Below are 25394 nucleotides of genomic sequence, written 5' to 3'. Positions count from 1 at the left end.
AATTTTTTGTTTTTTTTTATTATTTAATTTTTGTTAATTTAATTATTAATTTATTCTATTTTTATTGTGCGCCCCCAAACTATAACTTTGATATTCTGATTGATTCGATTTCGTTTCTAATAAACCACAAGAAATAAATTATTATTATCATTTAATTATGTAAACATTTTTATATAAAAAAAATATAAAGGCTAAAAAAACAAAAGAAAACAAAAACAACTCGTCAAAAAACAACAACGTATAAATTATTGTAATACTATTTTATTATTACTATACAATTTTACTATTAAAGAGAGAGTAAATTATTTTATTACGAAATAATAACAATAAAATACAATAAAAAAAACTACAACAACAATAATAATAAACAACCACCACTCAAATCTATGCAACAACAGTGATGATTCAAATAAATGAATGCCAAACCTATTTTTAAACATAAATAAAATGAAAACGTCCAAAAATTTATACATAGATATGTCAACAAAAACCAGAAATCCGGCTAAATAAAATTGAAGGTTTTCAAAAAGAAAAAAACATTATGGACATTTTTAGCTATTAACAATATTAATTGGCCATATTGCTTTTGCCATATTGCATATTGCTTTTGCACACACATGGCTGGCATTATTGCAGCACGATGACGATCAAGTATTGGTCACTCTACAGGGGATTTTTAGGGCTTGTCTGTTTTTATCATACATACCAAGTCTATGAAAAGAGATAACCGTGGCCTTCACCCCAAAAGCTGGAGAGCTGAGTCGTACGATCCCTAAGGATTATGGATCGATTAGCCTTCCTAGTCAAGACTTTAGAAATTAGAAAATTAGGAACACTATAATTTCTAACAAAATCAGCAAATCCGAACATACCTATATCAAAGGCAAATCTGTGGACACTGCCTTACAGTAGGTGGTCGGCCATATCGAGAAGAATATGGAGAGCTCCGGTTACCAATTGGCTGTATTCCTTGATATCGAAGAAGCCTTCAATAATGTAAAACTGGTAGCTATCCATTCTGCTCTTGAACGTCCGGATGCTGAAAAGAAGAATTATCAATTCATCTATTAGAGAGAGTTCCGTGAGGAAATCTGCCAACAGAGCAAAACCACAGAGGGAGTTCTATCTCCTCTACTATGGATTCTGGTAATAAATACTGATGAAATTGGATAATCTTAGGATAAAAAAAAAAAAAAAAGATTGTAGCCTATACCGATGATGTAGTCTTATTAGTCAGTCAGTCTGATATAATGCAGGGTGACTTATTAACCCTGACCAACTCTTCACTAGGAAGAGTAAGATCCCAAACTTCCGTCTGGCATCTCTGGTTGGAGTAACCATAACCCTTTCATTAGAAGCAAAATACCTAGGTACATAGGCTAAAGTGGAAAAGGTATGTTGAGGGACGCACTAAGAAAGGTTTAATAGCACTATACCCTTGCAAGAACTCTATAGGGAAAAGTTGGAGGACTAAAACACGATTGGTTGTATTTAACGGTTGTATTCCCCATACTTATATATGGTTGCCTTGTTTGGTGACGGGGGTGGTCAAGTGTACACTGCTGGCCAAAATGAGTAGCGTACAATGATCAACGTAGATCCTGATTACCAGAGCACTAAGAAATACACCCCAAGCGGCCTTGAATTTAATCTTAAATCTTCAACCACTGTATATTTCGGTTAAGTTCCAGGCTGCTCACTGCAAGGAATTGGTCATATAAAATTAACGATCTCTGTAGCATTTTTCACCAAAGCGGCTGAGATAGTCAAAACACATACTGCTGATAATGTATGACCGATGACTATATATGTCGATATTCAGGCGGCTCTTACATCACTTAAGTCGTTTACAATAAACTCAGAAGCGGTTCTTGATAGGAAATGTCAGACATAAAGTTAATTTATGTTGTTCCAGGACATAGATGGTAACGAGCTTGTTCGAGGGGGTTCGCCGAGAAAGCCAACAAAAGATGTTCAGCAAAACCTGGATGCAGGATTTCAAAGAGAGAAAATCATTGTAGGGATAATAACAGGTCACTGCAGTATTAGATCGCTCACATCCAAATGAGACATTAACGAAGTGTATTATTGCCGGTTAAGTGAGGATGAGGAAGAATACATCGCTCATTTGCTGCAAGACAGGCATAACTCAAAAAAGCGATTTTGCAGAAAATGTGTTTAAAGTTTTCAATTTATTCACACTTTATATGGGGCAGAGGAACTTCTACAGCTTCTGAATTAGAGTGTGTAAGAGATATTCATATTTACACAACTTGAGGTCTATTATAGCGAACAATCGTGCATCATTAACTCGAAAACAGGTTTTTTGAGTTATGCCTGTCTTGAAGCAAATGAGCGATATATGAATATATACTCTGTAGATGTCCATGTCTCTTTGAGGCAGACGGAATAGACTGATTGGAAAATTTGAAATTGCTACTTTTGGGGTTCTCCGGCGAATCTTTCAATGGGTTGGAAACGAAATGACAATTTTAATATTTTTGGTTTAAAAATGAACAACTTTTTTAGGAATATTATAGACTAGACACATTCATATTTCAATCGACTACAATAACATCAAGGCAATCACACAATAAATGGTACAGATAGAATATATCCGAAAACGTTAAGAAATTAGGACAAACCACAATTTATATTCCAGGGCGTAGGGGAGATAAAATATCATGGTTTTGTTAGTATTGAGGCAAATGCAGCAATCAGGAAACAAAAGTAGGAAATTCACATGACCATTCTGTATTTCCTTATCCGGTTATAAAAATAGATTTTGGGTTTGTTCCGAAACAAATGACTGGAATTGCACATAAGGTCATAAAAACAAGAGATTAATCACACCAGGGATTGTTTGAAGCATAAAATTCACACAAAGTCAAGGATAATGATTGACATGAAGGAAGGAAGGTCATAAAACAGAATTAACAGGTAATACATTGCTCTGAACGCAATTTTGCCTACCTGACAATTAGTCATCGTCTGTGGAATTTGTCACTGTGGGAATTTCCAAAAGATTTATCAATGAAATTGGTTTATCCTTTTGTGTCGATTAACAATGGGCGAGGGAGAGAGAGGTAGGCAAAATTATGAATGAAATTTCCTTGGGAATTTTTCCAACGATTTATCAATGAAATGGGTTGTGGATATAAAAGGATGAGGAATGTTTGAAATCAGCAACAGTCATTGATACACGTTCATCCCAGTAACATCAAAACAGAAATGGCAACCAGTAAATTAACGATTTTGTTCGCGATTTTATTCGTCCAAGTTATATACTGCGAAGGAAAAGTTATAGATTTCTCAAGAAATGCAAAACTACAAAAATATTTGCAAGTTCATCAATGCCGGCAAGAGTGTTATTTAAAGGTAAGTGATAAATTCAAATCAAGTGTGGAATTTTTATTAACAAAATATGTTTACATTTTTTTCATATAGACCCTTAATGTTGAAGTGGGAGATTTTGATGTATGTCGTGATGTTCCCGATTGTTATATGTGCTATGATTATTGTGAAGCTCTTCCCAAAGCAGCCATAGACTTGGCTCAGTCTATGTGTTCCGATGAAGTTTATTGCTCGAAAGGATGTCGTATAGCCTGTAAATATCATCGAATAACCGCAGTTCATACACTTGTCTATGAAATCCAAAAATGAAGATAATTTACAACATTTCTAATGTACATATTTAAAATAGTTAACTTAATTGTATTTAATTAATATTATTTTTTGTATAGGAAAATAATTATCTTAATAAAACTTTTTAAACCCATAACACAGTATTGTTCATCAATCAATGAGTACGGCATCGCAAAATATGCGTGTTTTCGTATGCGCCTAGTGTTATGCCATAGTTCTTGCATGTACTAAACCACAGTCACAAACCTTGCGTGTTTATCTGTAACGGCGACATCTTTGTCTTGTTATTGTATAGAGCTTTCGATGTTTACAAATAGGTGGCTCGGAATGTAGTGGGAAGTCATTTTCTATCACTAGAGGGCTCTAAAGTAAAATAAAATAGGGATGTTCGCATTATATGTTGAACAGTTATATCGTAAATTCAAAACCCAAACCAACCAAAATATAACAGTTTTTAGTAACAACATACGTCTTTCATAAAACCAGGAATACGATATGTCAAATTATAGCCATTTTCATGAGAAAATCCGGTGGAATATTTATTTATACCGAAAAAGACGAGGACCTTTTATGTGATATATCAAAGCTTGGACCTATATATACACCGCACAAATTTGTATAGCCTTCCAGAACCCTTTATACCAAATTACAACTCCCATCGGTTGGAAAATGCAGCTAAAGTCTTCAAAATACCGAAAATGGGATGATACTTCTCTATGGGATCTATACCAAACCGTAAACTGACATTGCAATTTTTGGTTAGAAGATTAGACACTAAGAATTTCATAAATTGAATTATAGCGAATTCGGTTTGAAAACATGCCTAAATCCCCAAAAATTCCAAATATTAAGTTAAAGTTAAAGATTGACCGGAAACTTCGGTCAATCTTGATAATTTTTGGTAGCGAGATTTTCTGCTCAATGAGTATACAAAATATATCAAGGTTTCCCTAAAATTTAAACAATCTTGATCATGTTTAGTACAGTAGATATCGGATTTAAAGAAACTCAAAAAGTCAGAGATTTCTTTCTTATATGCGTTTTCTTCTTATATGGAATTATCAGATATAAGAAAGTTTTTTCTCACAAGAGTACATACGCATAAAAGAAATCTATTTCTTATACGAATATATTTCCTTAAAGTAAAATGTTTAAATGAAAATCATGTTTTAAAGAACAATATTTTATTAATAATACAATTCAGTATAAAAAATACAAAGTTATGAAATTAAATTATACAAAGTTATGAAATTAAATTATATGGCAAGAAAAAATTCAGTATCTTAGAAACTAAAAATTTAAATAAACAAAAATTACAAAATTAAAATCAGTTCATAGTTTGACTAACAATATTTAAATATATTCAGTGTGGCCAACAATCTTAAATATTTTCTTATATGAAACGTTTTCAAATACCTTTGTCAACTTGGGTGTTTGACAAACATATCTTATATCAGTGTTTATACCCTTCACCACACTCTGGTACAGGGTATTATGTCTTTGTGCATATGTTTGTAACAGGCAAAAGGAAACGAGATAGACACATGGTTCCTTTTGAGAATATCGGTTCAGATTTAGATATAGCTCCCATATATATTTTCGTCCGATTTGAGGTAAATGGGACACCAAAGTCCCTCTATATCTTTTGATTTGCATGAAATTTGGCATAGAGTACTGAATTATGTGCAGAACGATGTGTGCCAAGTTTCGAGAAAATCGGTTCAGATTTAGATATAGCTCTCATATATAGGTTCGTCCGATTTAAGGTAAATGGGGCACCAAAGTCCCTCTATATCCCTCGATTTGCATGAAATTTGGAATAGAATACTGAATTAGGCGCAGAACGATGAGTGCCAAGTTTCGAGAAAATCGGTTCAGATTTAGATATGGCTCCCATATATAGGTTCGTCCGATTTAAAGTAAATGATGCACCAAAGTCCCTATATATCATTCGATTTGCACGAAATTCGGCATAGAGTACTGAATTAGGTCCAGAATGATGTGTGCCAAGTTTCGAGAAAATCGGTTCAGATTTAGATATAGCTCCCATATATAGTTTCGTCCGATATAAGGTAAATGGTGCACCAAAGTCCCTATATATAATTCGATTTGCACGAAACTTGGCACAGAGTACTGAATTAGGTCAAGAATCGTGTGTGCCAAGTTTCGAGAAAATCGGTTCAGATTTAGATATAGCTCCCATATATAGGTTCGTCCGATTTAAGGTAAATGGGGCACCAAAGTCCCTCTATATCCTTCGATTTGCATGAAATTTGGCGTAGAATTCTGAATTAGGCGCAGAAAGATGTGTGCCAAGTTTCGAGAAAATCGGTTCCGATTTAGATATACCTCCCATATACAGTTTCGTCCGATTTAAGGTAAATGGTGCACCAAAGTCCCTATATATCATTCGATTTGCACGAAATTTGGCACAGAGTACTGAATTAGGTCCAGAATTATGTGTGTTAAGTTTCGAGAAAATCGGTTCAGATTTAGATATAGCTCCCATATACAGTTTCGTCCGATTTAAGGTAAATGGTGCACCAAAGTCCCTATATATCATTCGATTTGCACGAAATTTGGCACAGAGTACTGAATTAGGTCCAGAATCACGTGTGTTAAGTTTCGAGAAAATCGGTTCCGATTAGGTATACCTCCCATATACAGTTTCGTCCGATTTAAGGTAAATGGTGCACCAAAGTCTATATATATCATTCGATTTGGACGAAATTTGGCACAGAGTACTGAATTAGGTCCAGAATCATGTGTGCTAGATATAGCTCCCATATATAGTTTCGTCCGATTTAAGGTAAATGGTGCGCCAAAGTCCCTATATATTATTCGATTTGTATGAAATTTGGCATAGAGTACTGAATTAGGTGCAGAATGATGTGTGTCGAGTTTCGCGAAAATCGGTTCAGATTTGGATATAGCTCCCATATTTAATTTCATCCGATTTTACACAACATTGACACAAAATTTTGCACAACGATTTGAAATTAGTATAACCTAGAAATTAGATATAAATTCTGGGTCCGATTGACACAAAATTTTTCACAACGTACGGAAGGGTGGTGAAGGGTATCATATAGTCGGCCCCGTCCGACTTTACTACTTTCCTTATGGTTTTCTTATTCGCGTTTTTCTTATATGAAGCAATTTTTACACTGAAAAGATGTAAAAAGGCTCGGTTTTTTTGATAAACTTTCTTATATCCGATTTTTTCTTATATGAGATGTGCTTATATCCGATATTTACTTTAGCAAGATTTGACACCCCATGCAAATCTGAAAAATCAAATTAAATCCAATTCAGTTAAAATGCATGCTCAAAATACCGAATAATGGGGTTTACTATTATATGTGGGCTACCCGGATATAAGGGCTAATGTTGATAATTTTTTTAAAAATGGATAGAAACATGTGGCCAAAATCATTAAAATAACGAATGTTGATGGGAGCCAAAGTAAATCTACAATACCGATTTACAGCTATTTATTTGAAAAAAGTCTCTAAAACCCCTATAATAACCCGCAATACTGTTATATGGGGACTACTCTAAAAAGTGGACCAATATTTATCATTTTCGGTAGGAAGATTTGATATTTCGATACGCTGCATACGGAATGACAAATTTAGTACACACTGCACCTTATGGTGGAGGGTATAAACAAATAGTTCAAGAACTTAGTTTGACAGGTGTCGAATTCCATTCCCATACTTTTGAACCACGAAATGGATAACCCTATAAATTCTGGATCAATATATAATTCTATGGCGATATAACCAATATATTATATTTAAATGTTTAAATTTTAGTTTTGATAAGTCGGCATTTTAAGGATATTATTTGGTAGCAAATCATCTTACTTAAATCATCAATATTGGTGCATTTTTTAGGGTACTCCCAATATAACGGCACCTCCAAAATTTTGTCATTTTGGAAAATATTTGCAACCAAATTGGCTTTAATTCAAACATATTTTGGATTCTTATGGTGTAGGAAACTCCCTACCATAAATCAATATTAGCTAAAGATTCAGAGTAAACCCCTAGTATTCATTATTTAGGGAATTTTCGGCACGATTTTCAAGCAAATTGGCTCTAATTTCACATTTTCGTTCTCATACATAAATTACCCATAGAACGGTATCCTAGATTTTGGTATTTTTGGGTATTTGATTTTCTTGTGGCAGCAATTTATCATCGCTTATCCGCTTTATAAGAGTCGCTATTGATTTTAGGGGTATTGAATATTCATATCTAACTCTGTACTATTATAAAAAAGTGTATTGTATTTGTTTCTAGATCATGAAAAAGTATGCACACAGTATAACAGATAAGACTGTTATATATTACAGTTTAAACAGGCATAATAAAAATAACGTTAGAAGTCGACATCTTTATGTGATGTGCGCAACTGCAAATTCCAATTGAAATAATCTCTTAATGTATTCTCAATAGTACTAAATTTAGAACACTATTATGTTTCATGCGACATCTACATATATGGTGCACTAATAGTTAAAAGGAAATGTAGATGGCAGCAAGAGAGTATTTGGATATCACTGAGAACATCACTAGATGACTCTATCTCCTTCGGAAACTTTAGTACAAGTTTTGGTACTAAATACAATTGCCATCACAAGATGGCGGTGCTAATTCGGAAACCTGTTACCACTTTAAAGTGAATGCCGACAACGGTGACATCTGAATGTGATGTGCGCAACCTAATTTATAATTGCAATTGAACGACAACAAACATTCTCGTGTAGGGAATCCTCGTATGTGCCGAGTAGGCATGGTTGGTATTGTGTGGAATGTCAAATTATATAGTGGATTATCACAGTCAAACTTGATGTTGGACGTCATTCTCCTTTATTTTATAGCCTCCACCATAAGGCAGAGCGTATATTACATAACATCGAAATACTCACCGGAGTATTTTGGACACATGTTTCTACCTAATTGGTTGTATTTAGTTATTTTTGGTTTGTGGTATCGCATATTCGGTATTTTGAAGGTTTCAGGCACTTTTTCCACAGATGTGGCTATAATTAGATATAAAGGGTTATGGAAGGCTGATTTATATTCATAGCAAATGATCCATATAAGTCCATGTTATGATTTTGCGCGGAAAATTGTCTATGTAGGTTTAAGTTTTCGGTATTCGATACTACGTCATAACGCAATACCATAGTCCCCATGTCCTGATCGACTGAATTCCTCTTATGTAAACTTTATTTGCTGAAATACCTTAGATTATATCATTCACATGCTAAGGAATAGATGGATGGATAAACTGTAGCCTACAAGACATAAATATCAGGGACATATTAGAACAAGGGACATCACAGGGGGATTTAATCACCACTGCTGTGGGTTATCACTATCAGTAGCCTCTTAAGGACCTTAACTGAGGAGGGGCTGAAACTCGTCTGTTATACAAACGATGTTATAATACTTCTGAGAGGAAACAATGTTAAACATTGCCTATTCTTGGGCGAGGCCGAAGGGCCTTAACGTAAATATGTCTCTTCACTAGAATGGCGAAATGGAAAAAGAACCTATCTGTCAAAACGAAGTAATAACCATATAAAATAAAGTTAAATATCTGGGATTCATCCTTGACAGAAAACTTATATGGGAAGACCACATACAGGAGCGGGTAGACAAAGCCCACAGATGCTGGTCCTTTTACAGAAGAGCCTTAGGCTGTAAATTATGTTTTAATTCAAAGATAATACACTGGATCTATAAGAGCGTTATTAGATTAATTCTAATATACGCCTCTGTCATCTGGTGGACAGCAATAGACAAAAAATGCAATGTAAAATCAGTGCGGAAAGTCCAGAGAACATGCTAGTCTGTTTGGGCACTGAGTACACCACCAACGAGAACTTTGGAGTCTATACTATATACATCGAATTTACTTCCAAATAAAATATGAAGCGGCTGATACAATAGATCACACCAAAATATGGTACAGGCCACAATCGGATCCTCAATTAGTAGTTTTGAGTCGGAACGAATAGCTAAAATAAATTGAAATTATTATACCACACAGGGACTCATGACATTGCGGAACACTAGCAAATATGCCCCCTGGTAAATGTTGTTACACAGGCTCTCAGCTAGTTGGGAAGTCCGGAATGGGATTTTTCATTGAAGAACCGAAAACCGAAATTTCACTTCGCCTACCAGATCACAAGACGATCCTACACACGAAGGTTCAAGCTATAACAGAGTGTCTGAACTGGTATAGTGCAAACTTTGGTCAGGATATAAAAACTATAACCTCACAGGGTATTACAGCCTGCAGGCCCACTTACAAAACCTTGAAAGCAAGGAATAAAACTTTTGTTTAGGCTTTCTAACTTTCTTCCTTCTCTAAAACTCACACCAGGCCACTTACAGGCTTAAGCGTATGTCCTAATATTTGACATGTGGTGATGTCAAGTTTGGACATATCGGCCCACTGCTTCTAGTACCTCCCATACAAACAGTTAAAATTTTGAAAATGCTTCTCATATAAAGTGACCGGAATATCCAAATTTCATACTATTTTGCACAACATAATATTTTTAACAAGTTTAGATAAAATCCCAAGATGGGATTCATCGGTTTACTCCTTCTGATACTACCCAAAAAAGTTTCAACATTTTAAATTTTGTTAATACAATATAAAGCGAATGACCGGTGTGAAATCCAAAGATGGGGTCTGTAGGTTTCACAGGTCAACTCCTTAACAGCCATATATGTACATACCTTGTATAAAGCGATTAATGAAATCTGTTTGCAATTCCCTAGACATTACCAAACCATAGGCTGAGGACAACACCGATTGACTCTTTTTTAAATGTTTAAGGGGATCCCCCTCTTTAGTCTAGTTAAATGTAGTCTATCAGAACTATTAATAACTAAAACATATTGTTCCGAATTTATTAAACATTATTGTCTTAAAAATGTCAGTTTTTCCAAATTAAACAACTAAATGCCAATTTCCGTCTACAGTTTATTCAAAAACGCATACGAAGCGTTACACTTAAGCATATTGATAATCTGACCATGAGGAGATCATGAGACGATTCAATTAAATATCTCCACGACATCATATCGTGCACAAATTGCATTTTTACGAAACGTCAATATCGATTCAATTCAATTTGGCCAACTGTTCAAAGTTTAGCAAAAAGTAATATCCGGCATCAAAAGTCAGGTATATTGAAGCACCTGTTACACTTTGTCCTGTATCGGAGGAGACACGATCATCCTTGACGCCAAACAAAAAGGACTATCTTATTGATTGCAAAAATATGAAATTTAACAAATATTTTTTTTTCGTTTTTTGTTCACTTCCCACATAGAGCCATCCTGATGGTTATAAAGTCATCACAAGTCGAAGATCACAATAACGATGAAGACGTAACAACTGTAACAACATATGGTCAACAGTCGTTCAGTCAATATTGGCGAAAAAACACTTTTTTTAATATTAAATTTGTTCAAAGTAAATTATGAAATTACTGAAAGTTAACCTTGTGTTGCCATTTAAAGGTGATAGATGTGCCACATATGTCTACATATGGCAACAATAAAATGAAGATTATTTTTTGTGATAAAAATTGTTATTATATTTGAAGTTCATGTTGCACGTCTCAATTATTTAATTTTAAGCAAATGTTATCAGAAAGAAGAAGTGAGTAGCAATAACGATAATGTTTTTAGCGAAATATCGGTTATTGATGAGAATTAATAGAAAACAATCGAATTAGAATAAATATGAAATTTGGTATTGACAGGTCAAGTAGTTTTGTCTTTAAAAGTTTTCAAATCTTATAGTTGTTGGCAAACTGCCTTATTTTCAAAAAATGGGTAAATTTTTCTGATGCTCAAATATTTGAATATTTAAATTACGGGTTGTCTTAAAAATGTTTATTTTGGTTGCTGTGAATGTTAAAAACTAGTATTCACGGTTGTTGGTATGTAAATAGAGACCATATGGTGTTTACAATTGTCCACACATAAAGGATTTTATTCAGTATTCTATGTACAATCCGAACTTGTAACACTTTCAACAGCCATACAATAAAAGCTCGAGATTATAACATGGAAGACTCTAAATCGTAAATTTCGGAAAACAATATTTTATACAATTCTGGTGCGTCTTCTGAAAATCTGATGAATGGTAAATCAATGATGTATGTATTGTTTGAAGTATATCGAATATGTTACAAATATTGACTTTAATTAAATATAACGATTTTATAGTACAGAAAGTTACTTTTAGGGTTGTTTGCATGGTATCCTGAAACATGGACCAACAACTAAATTGAAACACTTATTACAGTCTTGTATAGGCCAAATATTTTTCAACGTCCATGGTGTGGGAGGTATACCCAATTTTGGTCCGATCTATATAGTTTTTACGACTTGCCATAGTAGGTGTAGACCATAGTAGGTGTAAACCGCCAATTTTCATGGAATTTGGTTACATATTAAGGATTTTTTTAGGCCAAAGGAGTGAAAATTTGAAGACCCATTATATGAGAGGCATACCAAATTTTGTTTGATCGATCCAATTCTTTTTCACTTACTTTTTAGGTCAATAATAAGTACTTGCACAAAATTGTATCCACCTATGATAATATATAATAAACTCTTCTATTTTTGGCCGCTGTTATGATGAAATCGCGACATAGTGCGGCGGAATCCAAAGCCTAGAAAAAAGTTTTGCTTTTATTCAATATCACTTATAGCGACCAATTTTGCCAATCTCTTGGTCGTCTTATAATCGACTTCAATTGTATAAGCAAATTCAACTCCATTAAAAAAGTGATCTCTATATGGACAATTGAAAATTTAAAAAGCATTTTCTGCAAAATCGATTTTTTACCCTACAAATCTATATTGTAGGGATATTATAGTTTTGTGTGACTCCAAGAGCTTATAACGCCGCGAAATATTGAACCTAGAACCACCGATCGTTATATCCCGACTAGCTGAGTCGATCTAGACATATGTGTATGTCCGTTTCAAATTTTGCATGTAGGTTCGGTTCAGTCCAATGAAGACCCCTATTGCTTTCGCTAATGATCGGTTAATATTTAGGGGATGAAATGGTTTTCTGGCTGCTCTAGAGGATACAATTATGACCCGAACATTAGGAAATTTTACATTGGGAAAATAATCTGACCAAAGAATAAGCATGGCAGTTGTTATAAAGGTCGGTCAATATTTGGCGGGTCTAATAGACCACGACTATTGTGTGAAAAATGAGAAAATTTGCATTGTATGGCGTATATATGAATTTCCTCCTAAAGGACATAGACCGGAGAAGTTGTTTTTTGTTTTTTTTTTTTTTGTAGACGTCACTATTATCAGCTATTTGCTGGGGGTAAAATTATATATAATTTTTTAATTATAAGTCCATTGTGGAGGATATATGTATAAATAATTCTCCTGTTCTGTAGTTAAATGTGGCCTTTTTTGCGCCCTTTTGGCATTACTGGTATATCTGGTATTCTTAGCTATTATGGTGGTAGTTACAAAAATAAACTTAAAATAAATTAAAAAAAATCTCTTTCAATGTTCACTATATCTCAAGATGACATATCCCTGTATAACAATAGCTAGTTTGATGGACTTATACATATGCTTCAATGGTCGGACATTTCCAATATAGCATTCCCTCGTTTTGAATACATTGGGGTAATGATTCCGTTTTAGGTTGCTTAAGAAGTTAAAAACACTTCTTTGCATTTTTTCAGCATTGGGCTTAGTATTGGTAAATTTACTTCAAAATTGTGATGATATTACAGGATTAAGATTTCGGATGATTTAGTTAAACATATTTTTCCTCCAATCCCATTAGCTATAATTACCTCTTAATGACGTTCTTACATGTTTTAAATCCCATTTAAGTTTATTAACTTGTATCGCTTACTGAAATAATTATTCTTTTCTCTCTTAAGAAAAAATTCTAATATATTGACAACAAAATAGAAAAAAAATGTTTAAAAATTTCAACTATGACAGAACATAGTTTATTTTTTCGAATTTGGTATAATTATTACAAGGTAGGGTACCAACTGATTACAATTATTTCTAAATGTGGCTTCCCAGTTGTTCAAAAAATATCAATTGTCACCTTTGATATAGTTGTAGTTATATAGCTAGTTGCCGGTTTCACTAGTTACATGACTGCCTATTTGTATCATGTAAAATATACAACATATCCATTCCTTAATTCAAAATTACGACAAAATGTATGTTGTGATTTCACTATATACAGGTAATGCAACATATCAAAAATTGACTACTTTATAGATTACCATGGTACAATTATAAAAGGTAACAGCAAATCCCAGCTGATTTGATTCCAACGTAATACTAGTGTCAATATGAATTTAACAAATTATGTTTTTAAAAATCACCCAACAGGAAAATTGGGAACGCATACAATTTGAAATTGTTCTTTATTAAATGTGCTCTTGTATTCAATTTACTCAATCTGCCTGCTGGGAAAGTTTGAGGGAGCAAATCTTTTTTCAAGGAATAACTCGCTATTCCCAGCATTTTCATATGTGTTACACATATATATGGCAATGGCTCAATTATAGGAAAGATGTGGAAGCGATAGAAATATAAATTTGATACATTTTCATTCATGTTTTTCAATTTTTATTTTGAGGATTCGAAAATATTTCATTTTCAAAATAAAAATAATTTGATGATAATTTGTTTGTTTGTTTACATTTTTCTGTCAAATGAGTTGACACTAGTAGAACTTACAACAACAAATTTCCATGTGGTTGTTGTATCGTTTTTTGTACAACAACACTTGCTGTTACCTTCTATTATTATACCATGATAGATTACCAATGGTTAGAGTTGTATCCAAAATGTTTCAAAACTAATTCAACTTTTCGACTTTTTTCACAATACAAAAGCCTTCTATGTCTGTTAATCATTGAAGTTAATATTGTCATTGCAAAAAAAAAAAATTAAATTATTAACCAGTGAGCGGAGCAGTATAGTCGGACGGGGCCGACCATACGATACACTACACAACTACCACGAAACTCGAACTTTCTGCGGATGTTTATTCCGAGCCTGGGCAATATTTAGTGATATTTGCCCCGACTTTCCCGATTAGAAGTCAGCAGCACATCTTCCTTACATGTTCCGAATATTACAAATATTCAGTACAGCCCTTCTACTTACTTGTTGAGATTCCCTTCACGGTGGATTGAGTTGTGATGTTCGGCTTATGTTCGACTAGAAAACACACAAAAAATCAAGTTTTCCGTCCACTTCATCCCAAAATTTTATTCTGATCATCACCGAAAATTATAGGCGTTGTCCTTGACCATAATTGGAACTTCATGGAATATTTCAAAGCGATCAGCGCTATATTTCCGCCCTCTAATTTGGTAATGGGTTACTAAATAATATTTGAATACGTAAGCACCTGCAAATATTTAAGTGTAACTCCCACATCCGAATAGATACATCAATATATTTGATATCAATTTAAAGGTTAACCACTCCTCTTGGATATACTATCAACTAATCGGGCCTATATCCTTCAGGAATAAAGATATAAGCCATAGAATTCAAATTTTGTAATTTTTCACACAAAAGTCAGAGTCCATTTGACCCGCTAAATAATGAACGATATTTATCAAAGCAGACATGCTTATTCTTTGGCACGATCCTCTTCTCCATGTACAATTTCGCGATGGTCGGACCATAATTGCGGCCTCCGGAGCGACAAGAAAAACCGACAAAAATTAAGTATTTGGTCCATTTCATCCTCTAAATATTAACCGATCTTCACCAAAAACAATAGGGGTCTTCATTGGCCAGAACCCATCCTACATGCAAAATTTCGTGAAGATTGGTCCATAACTGTGGCCTGTATCGTGTTTACAAATTATAATGGACAGACGGACGGACACACACACATGTCCAGATCGACTCAGCTAGTCGAGATATGACGATTGGTATACTTAAAGGTGGGTCTAGGGCCAATATTTCGCGGCGTTACAAACTCTTGGGGCTGCACAAAGCTATAATACCCTGACAACATATGGTCTGTTCCCGTACTGCAAGAATCTACTACTTTTTACTACGATAACAAATTTTCCTTTATGATATCGAAGAAAATAGTAAAATCGAGTAGATTCTTGCAGTACGGGAACAGACCAATAGTTGTGTAGGGTATAAAAACATCGGTTCAGCATTTGAATTGTGATTTTTGTGAAAAAAGTGAAAAAATGAGCAGGAGACATTTGAAAAGATTAATAAAAAAGAAATTATTTGTGTGAATTTCAAAATGTGGAAGAAATTCGTATGGAAAGTGCTGAAATAATTCCTAAAGGAAATCAACAACAATGCGAAAACAATTTTGAAGAGCAAGATTTGGAAATTTTTGAAAGCAGATCAGAATTGAATTTTAGTGAAAAATTAAAAGAATGGGGCATACAACACAGAATTTCACGGAGCTGTTCACAACATTTAATTCAAATTCTTAGGAATGAGAATTTAATCGCTTCTCCCTTTTATAAATTTAATTATGCAATTAAACCGGAAATTAAACCTAGAAATTCGAGCTATTTTATGTGATGATCCAGCTCCAGAGCTTTCATTACGTGCACTCCATCTCACACTTCTCGTAATGGATGTTCAAAGTGCATACAAATTGGTAAAAAGATTGATGGAGTTCTGACATATAGCATGTAGCGTCAGCAACACAAATAACAGACGAGGATTTTCGGTTACAGATATATGCAAGTCATCACCTTAATACTTATTTGACGAAGCTAACGCCATTAGAAAATATAGATATTTTAATGATTACACAAGCTCCTCTCGACAGCATGCATTTGATTGATTTATGAGTCATGAGAAAAATTTTATTGAAACTTACAAATAAAATAATAATTTCGGATGAAAAAATAAATAATATTTCCAATAACCTCCTCAATCTGAAAAGTAATATTACGAAAGATTTTGCGCGCAAGCCTCGGTCAATGGTGGAGCTTTGTAATTGGAAGGCTACAGAATTGCGACAATTTTTGCTATACACTGGATTGATATTCTATGAATTTTCCCATTCTATTTGGGCAGAACAGCGTAACATATAACGTTCACGGTTTGCTTCATATGCAATCGTATACGCAATGCGTATTTGGGTAGCATTCATTGAAATACATGTCGACGCCTCCGAAGAATAGTATGCTAAGTCTGTAAAGTGAGTTTTTCAGTATGGAAGTTTCTTCAATCTAACGTGTCTGGCTAGGTACATTTTTGCTTATAACTTTGGTTTGGATTTGCCGATTATTACTAAGTTGACTTAGCATACTATGGTTCGGAGGCGTCGAGGTGAATAAATTCGTACGCATACGCATGAATTTAGCACGGTATAATTATTACAGCTACCAACTGATTACAATTTTTTCTCAAGGTGGCTTGTTCGATCAAATCAAGATACATCTTTTGTGTATGTGTGTGTATTGTTTTGAATACTATGCCAAATAAATTAAAAATAAATTGAAATATATTCAAATTTAATTGAAATGAAAATTATGTTTTTAATACGTTCGTCTGGAAGTAATTACTTTGTACTGGATTCTGGGAAGAAATCATAACCATTCATTCATTTTTCGTGTTTTTAGTTTAGTGTTGAAAAAATGTGAAATGAACACAAACACTTGTTGCGAATATTTATTTTATTTTTGGCAGAAGAGGCCACACGTGCATAGTTGCTTTTTTGTTATTCACCTCAAGCAAATCTCCCTACCTTATAAATATAGGTTTTTTTCGGATTGGGTAGGCCCAATTTTCGATTTTGTGTTGCTAAAAAAAATTTGGTGCTTTGAGTCTTATTAGGTAGCAAATCTCTCACAAATTACGTATATATCCTCAGAACAAAGTTATGTACGGTACAAAAATGAGAGCATACATCTGTTGTAAGAGTAAGAGTGAAGAATGATTTGTGTCATTTAATTGAATCCCAAAAAATTAATTCATTATATGTTATAGGTAAAAAATGAGATTGTTATTCTTGATTTAGCATAATATAGATAACACATTTGCATTGAAATCAAGAGCAGTTCAATGGGCATGCAGGATCCGACTGTTGTGAAGTTATTTCAACATGCTTTATGAGTTCTTAGATGAAGGTTTCGTGTTTTGCATACCTCAATTTTATAGCGAAACCATTTGGACATTCATCATTTGTATCATTTATATAGTTATTGTTTGACATTGCACCAAAGTCCCAATATATCTTGATTTGCATCGAAATTTGGCACAGCGTACTTAATTATGCCTAGAATGATGTGTGCTAAGTTTCATAAAAATCGGTTCAGATTTATATATAGCTCCCATATAAATTTTCGTCCGATTTTGGTAAATTATGTTTTTAATTCATAACTATCTTTCGATTTGCACAAAATTTGGCAAAGTACAATTAAGCCTAGAATGATGTGTGCTAAGTTTCGCGTCAAATGTTATATGTCATTTAGATATAACTATATATATTTTGTTGTTAACAATTTGGTGTACCAAAGTCTCTGTATACCTTTCGATTTCCACGAAATTTGGTACAGCGTACTGAATAAAGTCTAGAATGATGTGCGACGTCTGTTAAGATTCATCTGTTGAATTTACCCAAAGTGGTGAAGGGTATCATATAGTCGGCCCCGTCCGACTTTACCACTTTCCTTACTGGTTAATTCATAACTATAGAAATTCAACAAAATTTAAGAAAAAGTAAACAATTTCTTAATCCTTTGTTCTGATTGGTTGGAAGAATTCGCTTCAAATGTTATATGTCAGGGCGAATCAACTATTATTCGTTTGTTGTTAACAATTTTGACGTATCATGTTCCAAATTCGCCGATGCGGCTACCTTATATATCTACATTGTACTTAACAAAATTGTGAATATTATGTCTTTCTGTATATGTTTGTAACAGGTAAAAGGAATCTAGATAGACCCATGGTTCCTTTTGAGAATATGCATAGAATCACTTTCTGAGTCGATTTACGCATGTTCGTCTGTCTGTCCGTCCGTCCATGTATTTTTGTGAACAAAGTACTGGTCGCATTTATGATCCGATTTGAATGAAACTTAGCACATGTCACTTATTTGGCACAAGGACGAACCCTATTGAAATTGGAGAAAATCGGTTCAGATTTAAATATATCTCCCATATATAGTTACGTAAGATTTTAGGTAAATGGTCACCAAACTCCCAATATTTTTCCGATAGAGACAAAATTTTGCACAGAGTACTGAGATAGGTCTAGATTGATACATGCCAAGTTTCTTGAAATCGGTTTAAATTAAGATATAGTTTCCTCCGATTTTATGTAAATGGTGCACCATACTGTAGATGTTTGTCCGATTGAGACAAAATTATGCACAGAGTTCTGAATTAGGTCTAGATTGATGCATGTGAAGTTTTGTATTGGATTTTGTGTCGAGATAAATTTTGGATAGCGCACTCTATTCACAGAGTACTGAATTAGGTATAGATTGATATATGGCAAGTTTTGTTGAAATCGGCTCAGATTTATAGAGTTTCGTCCGATTTTATGTAAATGGAACACCATACTGCCCACATTTTTCCGATTGAGAAAACATTTTGCACAGAGTACTGAATAAGGCCCATATTGATGTATGTCAAATTCTGTTGGAATCGGTTCAGATTTAGATATAGCTCCCATATATAGTTTCGTCTGATTTTAAGTAAATGGAGCACCAAACTCCCAATATTTGTCCGATATAGACAACATTTTGCATATATGTTACACATGTATATGGCAATGGCTCAATTATAGATACATGCCAAGTTTCATTGAAATATAAATTTGATATATTTTCATTCATGTTTTTCAATTTTTATGTTGGTCCGATTGAGAAAAATATATCATTTTCAAAATAAAAATAATTTTATGATAATTTGTTTGGATTTTGTGTACATTTTTTGGAAATAGCGACTCTATTCATTTTATACAACACATTTCCATATTTTGCTCGATGATTGACATTAAATTTTTCATAAATTTCCATGGATTGGTACCCAAAGTGGTGAAGGGTATCATATAGTCCGACTTTTGAACTTTCCTTAGTGGTTTCTAAATGAAAAGTGACTCACGCGAAGAGTTTCTGGTCTTGTTATTATTAGCATACTAGATAATGCCACATTATAAGAATAACTAACATTAGATATTTCGCGAGAACAATCTGGATCACTGATATCTCCTGAAATAATTCAATGACGTTAATTTTAGATAGGATCGGATGCTGGATGCTAAATTTAATGTGGATGACGAGTGTGTATCATGTTTGTAATATATATATATATATATATATATGCTGACAACGGATTTCAATGTATCTGGAGGTAATCCCGTGTCGCATTGAAATTGTTTAGGTTATTGAGATATTCGTTCGTCTATTAGCCATGTTATCAATGAATGCAAAACGATCTTAAAACTGGGCTATTATAAACATACAAACATATTTTGTAAATTGAATCAACACCAAATAGAGTCTTCTAGCCTGAATTCGAAAATCATTGGTTTCATTGCCTTTTAATTATCCATCTAATAGAGCAAAAGGATAAATTGCTTAAGAACGTGCTTGCATTTTTGATCAGTTAAAATTGAAAAAATATATACCTTACAATTAAAAAGAACACTATTGCCCTTAGGCAGTGCTTTGCCAAAGACTTAGGTATCTCTATACTGGCTAATTTTTAGATTGAAAGCTCTCTCTATGAAGGAGCAACACGAAACAGCTACGATCAACAATAGCATACAATCACGTTTTAATGCCACAGTCTTTATGCCCGAACAGAGATATAAACGACTAAGTATTAATTAATTATAACAACAACCACAACAATGTTTTGCAACGAGAATAAGTTGAAGAAGAAGAAGACAAGGCAAGAAGACCTTTAAACGAAATCATTATTGAGATGAAACGAAATGTAAACGTGAACCAAGGTGAGAAATCAATTTTCAAAATCTCTTCTCCTTATTCACACAATGCGGCAAATATTAACGGAATTGGATAAATTTATGACCGAACCATAAAGTACTGAAATATAGATGCTTGGCAAATAACGATGCGGACAGTGTTTAAAAATTTTGATTGAGTGGATAACAATTTATTTTGAAATAATTCAACTACAAAATTGCAATAAATTAAAGCCCTTATGTTAGGTTATGGGATGCGCGACTGAAGAGTTAGCGGATGCTTTACTCCATTGTGCTCATCTTGGATACCTAGAAATACACACGGAATATGGTCCAAAGATTTGTCGGAATTTTTATAGTTGATCCGATTCGAAACCCAAGAAAGACTAACGAATTGATTTGTATCACGCAAAACTTCTGTAAAAACTGAATGTGCTCAAAACTAATACTACCCTATACAACCGACTGTTTCGTGTACACCGTTGCGACGAATAAGGCTCCTGCAAAGAATTATATGGTTTGGCCAGATCCATCACTAACCCTAAACCCCAAAGCATTTTATAACTTTACAGAAGTTTTGCGTGATACAAATCAATTCGTTATTCTTTCTTGGGTTTCGAATCGGATCAACTATACAAATTCCGACAAATCTTTGGACCATATTCCGTGTGTATTTCTAGGTATCCAAGATGAGCACAATGGAGTAAAGCATTCGCTAACTCTTCAGTCGCGCATCCCATAATCTAACATTATTATGGGATAACCTAACATTATAGGTTATGGAATGCCCGACTGAAGAGTTCGCGGATGCTTTACTCCATTGTGCTCATCTTGGATACCTAGAAATACACACGGAATATGGTCCAAAGATTTGTCGGAATTTTTGTAGTTGATCCGATTCGAAACCCAAGAAAGACTAACGAATTGATTTGTATCACGCAAAACTTCTGTAAAGTTATAAAATGCTTTGGGGTTTAGGGTTAGTGATGGATCTGGCCAAACCATATAATTCTTTGCAGGAGCCTTATTCGTCGCAACGGTGTACACGAAACAGTCGGTTGTATAGGGTAGTATTAGTTTTGAGCACATTCAGTTTTGGGACTACTACTGGAGTTTCGGGACTAACGATGGCAAGGGCTTCTTCGCAACAGGGTTGACTTAATCCATGTCAATATCTATCACGATTACTGTCTGTCCCGAAAGCTCTAGGTTGCCAACAGTCGTCGCTTTTGGTTTCTCTACGGGATAGAGATCTTTAAAACCCCGTCGGACACATCGGAGTATTCCACTCCCCTGGTGGACCTTTTCTTTTTCCGAAATGTCACTATTTTCGACTACGAACAATGTTAGAAAATAAGGGAGATCTTGACCAACTGAGCTATAAATAGCAGATCTCATTATTAACAGAAAATATGTAAAGCCATGTTTATTGATTTCATTAAAACACTGTGCAACAACACTACATCTTCATACACTTCTGAAAGATTCTTTATAATATTGCTCAAACAAAACAGATACAAGAAAAAATAAAAAATTACAACAACATCCAATAGGAGCATCGCCATCATCATCCAGAAATATGACCAAAAAATGGACAGAAGTGTTTGTGACTGTCTGTTTTGCTTTTTAATGACGTGCCCTCGTTATTAGCGCTTGCGGCAGTTTTGTATTACTCAGTAGGATTAACCCAAACTATTCAATTCAAGAGAGGCAGCGGGGCATCCACATTGTCCAGATTGGACAACTTATGATGGTTGGGGATGTTGAAGATCTTTGCAGGATCGGCTTAACGTCTTTGTGCAAAATTGTTTTTCCAGGTTGGCTGGTTGGTTGGACGTAAATTAGGATAACAACGTGAGGCATAATTATTGCCTTACCTCTGAAGGGGAGAAGTATTCTTGTGGTTTTATGGCAAACCAAGTGTTAGTGTTTTGTCTTTCCGGCTCATATTTATTCGCCTTTATCTACTCTTCTCAGTCCCTGTCCACCTTTGTGGTGTCGTCGTCATCGTCATCATCATTTTTGTTGGTGTTGTTTTGTGTCGTTTTGGTCTTGTAATAAATGTATTAAGCTTGGTAACGCCCACCGAGGGTAAGCACCGAACGAAGATGATCAAGAAATGGTTCAAGTGCTAAATCCAAGTGGATTAAGATACACAAGTTAGTGTTTCTGTCCGCCTGCTTCTCGGTCGATGTTGTGTTTTGAACAACTCAAAGTCAAACCAATTCATGAAAAAAATGTTGGATGGCTTCGTGGTTGGACACATTTTGATTTCAATTCAAACGCCCCTTATAAACTTTGTGTTTTTTTTCCAGTTTGGCTCGATAAATAAGTTTACGATAATTGAAAAATTATGAACCCATTCCCAGAATTATGTCGAAGTATTCGTGCCCATCAATGTCAAACACCACTGGAAACTTATTCGAGACATTCTTAGTAATTTACGCTTTATAATATCTCTATCAGGTCAACATCAATAACAAGGAATATGGTTGCTGAAGTGTGCAGATATGTTCATAAGTTGTGTACAACATGTTTGACCTATGATTAAGAAAAACAACATATGTTTTTGTTTGGTAAAAAGTTTCGTGTTGGTAAAAATATATATCGGGAACTGTAGAGAAATATAATTGAAAACTACACAATTTAAATAATCTCCAAGCGAACTGTTGAAAGCATAAATTTTTTGGGGTAATTTTCTATCACTTTTTGACACTAAACTTGACGAATGTTGGTTTTTAAGTGCTCAAAAGTTGAAGGTTTATCTGCGTAAACGCCACGACAAATGACGCTGCCAAGACATGTCCCTTGAAAATAAACTCATATTGGCTCGATTTGAGTGGAGCTGGAGTTTTCATGTTCCACAGTTGGTCCGAGTCTTCTGGGCGTCTGGCGTGTTGATACTATAAGCTTTGTCTTCCCAACATCTTACTGGCAGTCCCACTTTACCAGACTCCTTCTCAATTCGTTCAAAGCTGGCTGTTGCCGCTCGCAATGTTCGACTCATTATGTTGATGTCGTCGGCGCAGGCGAGTAACACATGCTTCTTGGTATACAGAGTTCATTTTCTGTACACCTTTTCATCTCATATGACCTTTTACAGCAGATTGTTAAAAACCTCACACGAGAGTCTGTAACCTTCTCTGACTCCACATTCGGTGTAACTGCTGACCTTGTGCCACTTAAAGATATTCTGTTTAGCCGTATTCCTTCTGCAGGAATGCCGAACGCAGACATGTCTTTAAACACCGTTTAGCGGGTAGAGCTGTCGAATGCAGCTTTATAGTCGACGAATTGTTGGAATGTGTCGATGTGTTTTTCGTGGGTCCTTTCTAAGATTTATAGATTCTGGGTAATCTTCTTCGGATCGATCGAACGTCTAAAAAACGGGGTGAATGCCTTGGTCTATCACAACAAGAACAATTTTATTTCACGTTGTTTGATCGGGAGAAAACCAGGTGGCCTTTTGTATATCGAGATGATTGAATATGGTGCTGCTAACTACCATGCTTTCCGCTGCGGCGAAATCAATCAGTCTCATACCGTTGTCGGATGTTACTTCATAGAGGCTGAAATTTCTGACGGTGGAGCCAAAGATTTTTGCAATAAAATCTTCTAGAAGAATTGAATTGTCATGGCTATCCGACAAGAAGTAAAAATCGACTATACAACCATAGGGATCCGATTTGACAATGGTCGATCCTCATTGTGTTTTTGTAATCCATTGTTGAGCACCTCCGCCATCTTTGTCTTTGCAGGAGCCTTATTCGTCGCAAGGGTGCACAGTCGGTGCACAACAGTCGGTTGTATGAGGTAGTATTAGTTTCGAGCACATTCAGTTTTGAGACTACTACTGGAGTTTCGTGTCTAACGATTCCAAGGGCTTTGTTTCACCCCAGATCCCCTGACTCTACATATGTCGTCGGGGTCATTATCGCAACAGGGTTCACCTTATCCATGTCAATATCTATCACGATTACTGTCTGTCCCGAAAGCTCTAGGTTGCCAACTGGCGACGCTTTTGGTTTCCCTGTGGGATAGGAATCTTTAACATCATCATCGGACACATCAGAGTATTCCATGGATATTTCATGGATGAATCGGTTTAAGTGGACTCCCCGGGCGGACCTATAAAACTACCATGTTTGTTTTTTTGCGGCGAAATCAATCTGTTTCATGCCGTTGTCGAATGTTACTTCATAGAGGCTGAAATTTCTGACGGTGGAGCCAAAGATTTTGCAATAAAATCTTCTAGCAGAATTGAATTGTCATGGCCAGGGTGACGGTTATATGCTGTTTCTAGGCACTGGTAAAATATGTCTTTGGGCTGGTCATCTTTGTCTTCCGTCGGAGTATGGGCGCAAATGAGACAGATGTAGAAGAACTTCGAACGGATTATAGCAATTCACTCGTTCACAGGAGTCAATCTGGAGTCGAGATCTGTTATACTCCTTCTAACTATAAATCTACAGCCAAATTCGATTCTCGTTTCATGTCAGCTATAATCGTCTGATTTACTTACGTCAACCCAGAGAATTTTACCTAGACTGTTAACCTTAAGTAATTTAAAAAAAAAAAACACTATTTAAATTTTCGAGCTTTGAGCTACTTTAGAGGTATATTTTCCCTATGTATGAATACGTATAACATATTTGCATCATACACAACATATTAATTATCCCAAACATTTTTTTTCCGACTGGTCTCCACAACATTCACTCCATTCACATTTATTTCAGTAATCAACCATCA

Source organism: Musca vetustissima, unplaced genomic scaffold (assembly GCF_032173495.1).
Source record: "Musca vetustissima isolate MV318-11 ecotype Yass unplaced genomic scaffold, APGP_CSIRO_Mvet_v1 utg4332, whole genome shotgun sequence".
NCBI classification, from domain to species: domain Eukaryota; kingdom Metazoa; phylum Arthropoda; class Insecta; order Diptera; family Muscidae; genus Musca; species Musca vetustissima.
The sequence above is the reverse complement of the archived record's forward strand: the minus strand, read 5'-3'. Positions refer to the sequence as shown.